Source organism: Erythrolamprus reginae, chromosome 1, assembly GCF_031021105.1.
Source record: "Erythrolamprus reginae isolate rEryReg1 chromosome 1, rEryReg1.hap1, whole genome shotgun sequence".
NCBI classification, from domain to species: Eukaryota; Metazoa; Chordata; class Lepidosauria; order Squamata; family Dipsadidae; genus Erythrolamprus; species Erythrolamprus reginae.
Genome location: NC_091950.1, coordinates 143,344,523 through 143,351,406, shown reverse-complemented (window position 1 = coordinate 143,351,406; position 6,884 = coordinate 143,344,523).

The following is a 6,884-nucleotide window of genomic DNA, read 5'->3' as shown; positions in this document are numbered from 1 at the left end:
GGGTGTCAAACTCATGATGTCGTGGTGGTCTTTCATAAAGCTCTTAAAACCTACGTCTGCCGGTGGGCATGGGGGCCGTGAGTGATGAGATTGTCTCCAGTCGATACTATGTATGATTGAATTGGATGAATGCGTATGACTGTACTGTATATGGGGTTTTTAATACTTTTTAGTAAATTGTATAATGCTTTTATAGTAATTTAGATTTCTTTACATATTGATGCATTTATGTTGTATGTCACCCTGAGTCACCGCAAGAAGGGCGGCATAGATATCAAACAAACAAACAAACAAACGAACAAACTAACTAACTAACTAACTAACAAACTAAGTAACTAACTAACTAACTAACTAACTAAGAAAGAAAGAAAGAAAGAAAGAAAGAAAGAAAGAAAGAAAGAAAGAAAGTAAGAAAGAGAATCACCAAACTTGGGGAAGAGGAAGGGATTCTATATTTTGTTTTGTTTCCAGTTGCACCAAGAAGAATTTGTCTCTGGTTTCCATTCTACATTTCTCAAGTTCGTTTTTGCAGCCCTGAAGCATCCAGTCCTCAGTCTTGCCCTCACCAAGTAGCAGGGAAAGAACAGACTCTTCCCTGGCAGCTTCCTGCAAAACAATTCAGTACTTATTAAATTATCCCGTAGCAGAAAATGTGATCTGACAGGCAGGTGACTGGAAAAGAGTCTCAGAGGTTTTCCGCATCCTTTTAAATGGACGGCTGAAATCAGGTAATCCACTCTAATTGAATCATGCCTCTCGGACACCCACCCCCCTTTCCCCTCACAAATGTATTGTCCTAGCAGAGGAAACAAAAGAAACAGAGCCACTTCAGGTGTCTAATCATGATTTATTACTTAATTGCTTTAGCATTGTCATTGTACGTAAATACACAGTATACCCATACAACGACATTCGCGTAACACCCAAAGACCAGGCCCAACACACATGGGGCTACCTTTGAAAAATGTTCGGAAACTTCAGATTGTGCAGAATGCAGCTGCGAGAGCAATCATGGGCTTTCCCAAATATGCCCACGTTACACCAACACTCCGCAGTCTGCATCGGTTGTCGATCAGTTTTCGGTCACAATTCAAAGTGTTGGTTATGACCTATAAAGCCCTTCAGATTACCTCAGGGACCGCCTTCTGCTGCACGAATCCCAGCGACCAGTTAGGTCCCACAGAGTGGATCTTCTCCGGGTCCTGTCAACTAAGCAATGTCGCCTGGCGGGACCCAGGGGAAGAGCCTTCTCTGTGGCGGCCCCGGCCCTCTGGAACCAACTCCCCCCAGAGATTAGAACTGCCCCCACCCTCCTTGTCTTTCGTAAACAACTTAAAACCCACCTCTGCCGCCAGGCATGGGGGAATTGAGATCCTCTTTCCCCCTAGGCCTTTACAATTCTATGCATGGCATGTATGTATGTATGTATGTTTGGTTTTTATATTAATTGATTTTTAATCATTTCTAATACCAAATTGCTATTGTACACTGTTTTATTGTCGCTGGTAGCTGCCCCGAGTCTCCGGAGAGGGGCGGCATACAAATCCAATCAATCAATCAATCAATCAATCAATCAATCAATCAACAAACAAACAAACAAACAAACAAACAAACAAACAAACAAACAAGTTGCTTCCTGAAAAAGCACCTTTGGGAGAACCATGACCTGCATAACTGAGACTCTCTACAGGCTTTTAGCTATACAATTTGGGATGAACACCCTTTGAATAGTGTAAGAATAGGAATGGATTTCCAAAGGAACAGTGATGAGCTCCTACGGGTACAGTCAGGTACACAGAACCGGTAGAAAAATTTTGAATTTTTCCCCCCCTTCTGGACTCTGGATATATTTTTTCTATCACAGTAAAGGAGGTTGAATGTGTATAATTTTAGAAGAGCTGTGAGTGCATGTGTACATACACATAGTTTATATAGTAGATAATGTATATTTTTGTGTGCCTGTGTGTAATATGTATGTACACATGACATATACACTTAGAATTAAATAGTATATTTTGAATGTTCAGTAATAGTAAATAAATAGGGAAATTGTATCTCTTTGAGGTGAGGAGAGGCCAGGCACCCTAACCCTAACACAAACCCTTGACGTGAGTGACGTTTAAGCCACACCAGGTCACATGATCATCAAGGCAGTGCCATCTGGTCACATGACCAGCAAGCCACACCCACAAAATAAGACACACTCCCAGTGCAGTAGTAAAAACTTTTGCAGCCCTTCACTTCAGAGGAAAAATTGCAGACTACAGAAATTAGTACTACTCAGCTGACAGATTAACCTCCAAATGTGATTTTGCAAAGTAAATAGTTTTGAAATATATTTGGACATAGAAAAACGAAACCGCAAGAAATAACGAACTGAAAGTAGCCCGTCGGGATAGAGGTTTGAGATGTACACGGTTATATGTGGAGACTATCAGTAAGAAAGAACAAGGGAGTAAGTTTTGAAATGCGTGCAGAAAAGTATAAAAACAATGTTTTGGGATGAGTTCACTGGCCATAGCTACACCTTGCTGGACTCAGCTATGTCAGTGGACCTTATAAGTTGTGTTATGATGGCTGTTCATGTTCCAAATTGCTCATGAAATAAGTCTCTGAATCTTAAAAGAAAGAATTATTATTTCTGTTGCTGTCTCTGTTTTTTATTGGAATATTTTTACAACACACTTGTTGAATAATATTCTACACGTTTTGATAAAAATTGCTGAGAACATGGACTAGACATGATCATAAGTGTGTAGGTTTAGCTGTCATGGCTGGACAGGCGCTTACATTTAATAACTATAAGAAATATGTATATGGAGATAACTTAAATGCTTCATCCACTCCATAATTTTTCTGGGTATGTGTATGTCTTTCTTTCCTTTTCCCAAAGTGTATTCTGCCCCCTCATCAAAACCAGATGGAAAAAATCATCCAAAGATAAAATAAGTCATAAAGAAAAGCCCCAGAAAAAGTTCAAGACTTAAAAATAATATCTTGCACTTACAAAGGCACATTCCTACTTTCTTTATCTGTGATTGAGGGAGTTTCAATCTTAAATACATTAAGATGCCATCATCGCATTTGAGTAAAAAAAAAAAAAGATCAAGCAACTTCACATGATGGTTAATGTTGGAAAATTAAAAATATTTGTACTGGGGTAATATTCTTCTTATGCAGCTATCTCCTGCATTTGAATAAGGTGGATGGATCCAGAATTGTTTAATTCATGGAAAAGAATTAGATCCAGTAAAATCTCCTGCTAGATACGAAACAAATTGTGTCCATTTGCTGTGTGCCTGTGCTCTATGCCCTTCACAAAACTATTCTGGAGGGTAGACTGCCACATCCAACAAGAGAGAAGGGCACACACAATGCATATGTTGCAAAATATGAAATACAGCAGGTAACTTTATGTATGTTGAAATCAGGAATATTTAAGGTTTTCCTCCAAGAGAATCATGGCTAGCTCAGTAAAGCTGATGCCCAACAGGACAGTTGATACACCAACAGAATATGCCAAAAAGTGTGAAATTGTGATAAGAAACTTGGTAAACCTGTAATCATATTTCCCCATTCTTTTTAAGATTTAAGATTCAAAAAATTGGAAGCCAAGTCAGCATGGTACAAAGCAGTTCTTTCCAAAGGTGTTTATTTTCAAGAGGCAATTGGACTTCCTTGTTTTTGTTTGAAGACGTTTCGCTTCCACACCCAAAAAGCTTCCTCAGTTCTGACTGATGGTGGGGAATGGAAGGATTTATATTCCTTGCAGACGGCATCTTTGGGACAACCTGGACATGACCTGGATGACAGACAATCTCCACAGATATAAAGCAGAGAAATAAATCAGGAGTCCAAACCTTGGCCTTCTTCCAAGTTCTAATTTATTAACAGAGCCATGTTAATTACGAATTGTAGTCATCCCGATACTAACTTTTTTACAGTTCTCCACCCAGATTAAGATTCATCCCTCGTCCCCACAGGCACAAGGACATCACATGGACCATTCCGGTTCTCTCAATGTCCTCAATCCTCCCTGTACTTCTGGCTGGTGCTGAACAAAGAATGACCTTGAATCTCTGGAAAGAATTTGTGGCTAGTATCTTTCCCTCTCATGCAACTATCTCTCCCCAATTACCACAGTACTTTTCTACTTGTGGCAGGACAAAGTCTCCGGAGAGGGGCGGCATACAAATCCAATCAATCAATCAATCAATCAATCAATCAATCAATCAATCAATCAATCAATCAATAAAGTAAGTCTCTAACTGAAAATGATGGCTTCAGCCTGGCACAGACTTTCATGTTTATTTCAATTTATTGTCTGCTCAAATCCAGTGGGCTTTTTTCTGTTAAAGAAATACACATATGGACTTAGTATTTGGTAGTAGCATGACTCCAGTCACTGGAAAATAACTTTAGAGAGCCATGAAGATGGCATGCAGGGCACATTCAGAAGTCACAAAAAGGGGCAGAAGCATTCCTTGAGCTCTGGGGGAGGAGATGGCTTTAGGAAGAGATTTAGGTTGGATCTTCCCTGACTCAGATAATATAGGAGGAAGAGAAGATATAACATACAAGCAGCGTTGTGCAAGATTAGCTTCCTAGATAAATAAATAAATAGGTATAAATAAATAAATAAATCTATACCTACTTATAAATTCCCAGATAAATAAAATATAGGTATAGTTTTCCTGTGGGGTTGGTTTCTTGATGTGCCTGCACCCTAGACCAGATAATATATTATTATTAACTGGGAAACATGGCTAAGGATAAAGAATTATTCAAAAAGTCATGGAGTTATTCATGGGGCAGAAGAAAAAAATCCAGGTAGGAAAATCCATTAAAACTCTCAGAAGGTTGAAAGGTAATGAGGCATAAGGCTTTTTTTAGCTTTGATAAATTGAAGCCCTCTTTCAGCAGAAAATTTAGAACAACATAAAGACTATATGTCCTATGTTTATTTCCTCTCATCCTGCTCCTAAATGGTTTTTATCCTTTTGGAATTAGAGGAAAACCAACACTATGTTTGTGTACAAACTCATAAAAGACGTCTGTTATGCTGTATCTCTTTTATTTGATCATTGGAGAGAAATCTAAAAAATCCTGAGGTGCCAGGAAATTATATCACACCTTCACTTTTGACATGTTGTTTAAATATCTTGTAATCCTGTGACAATAATGTTTCTCTTTTGTTTTATCTGTAGAATAATTAAGAATGAAGAGAAGCAGAACATTCTCTTATGTGTACATGAATACAGCTTTGATCATAATCACTGAAGAAAGATAGCTATGAAGCAGAGAACTACAACTTATTTGACATTATTAGTAAAAAAAATAAAATAAAACCTTGACAGCATCTAACTGCAGGGGTAAACAATCTCTTTCAGCCAGTGGATGGATGGATGGATGGATGGATAGATATATTTGAATATATATATATATTCACCATCATCAGGCTGAAGTTATTGGTTTCGTGCTGCTTTGAATATGAACCCGAACTCAGAACAATCTACATACACCTGTGTAAATCTACAAAAACAAATATATATATATTTGAAAAAGTATTTTCACAAAATGGCTACCAAAACCAGTTAAACCATTCCAATTTTCCAGAAGTCAATCAAAGAACATCCTTAAATGTTCTCTCGTTTAGTCTTTTTTCTAGGGTAGATGAGGCTTGTGGACTGTGGCTATGCTACAGGGCCAAGGTGTGAAATAATTTGTAAATAATGAAGCTGATTCTGGCCCTTCACAGTACATAGCTTTTCATTTATTCATTAAAAGAGCAAAGAATGTAAAATAAAACTCCATGAATTCAAGTTGCGCAAGAAGGGAAGAACTAACCAAGAGGTCTGCCTTGGATTCTATATAATCCGTCTCTGCAAAATGCTATAAATTATATCATAGATAGCCAATGTATGAATGCAGAAATGTATTTTTGTCAGTTCAAACTTCCCTCCAAAGGGGGGGCTACTGCAAATAACCTGTCCATAACAACCAATAAGGGCACCTCCTGCTCCCATCACAAATGTGCACACATCCTGTTTCAGAGGGATTATAAAAAAGAAACAGGAATCCAAGAAGGAACATCTTATTTGGCCAAAGCAGATAGGATATAAAGCATGTTTATGTTATTAATGACAACTCTTTCTGGTCATTTCATAAGGAAATTAATAAAAGCATCAGTATTAATTGTGAGTGTTACCATATTGTTCAGTGTATAAGACGCTCCTTTTTCCTCCCTAAAAGAGGCTGATAATTTGGGTGCGTCTTATACTCTGAATGTAGTTCCCATTCTCTCCCCCCCCCCCAGCCCTAACTAGCTGCTAACATCTTCCCAGTTCTTACCTTGCAGGCTCTTTCATTGTTTCTCTCTGCAAACAATGTTTTCCAAGCCCTAAGTCTTTGCAGGGTTTTTTTTTCATTGCTGATTTGCTTGAATGTTTCTTTCCAGTCCTAACCAGGTGCTAACAGCTTGCAAGCTCTTTCATTGTTACTCTCTGCTAAGAATATTTTCCAAACCCTGTCTTTGTAGGGTGGTGGTGGTTTCATTCTCTACTTGTTCCTAATGTTTCTTTCCAGCCCTAACCAGGTGCTAAGGATGTTCTCAGCTCTTGCTGGCTTGCAAGCTCTTTCATTGTTACTCTCTCCAAATAAGTTTTTTTTTAAAGCCCTAACCAGGGGATAAGATAATGTGCTAAAGCTGACCAGACCAAGGATGCTAGCCAGATGAATATCCGGTAAGCAGATTCTTTTCCCTATTTTCCTCCCCAAAAACTAAGGTGAGTCTTATACTCCGGTGCTTCTTATACTCCAAAAAATACGGTATTTTATGACAATAAATAAGCAGTTGACTGGTACGTAAGCAACTATAGTAATGT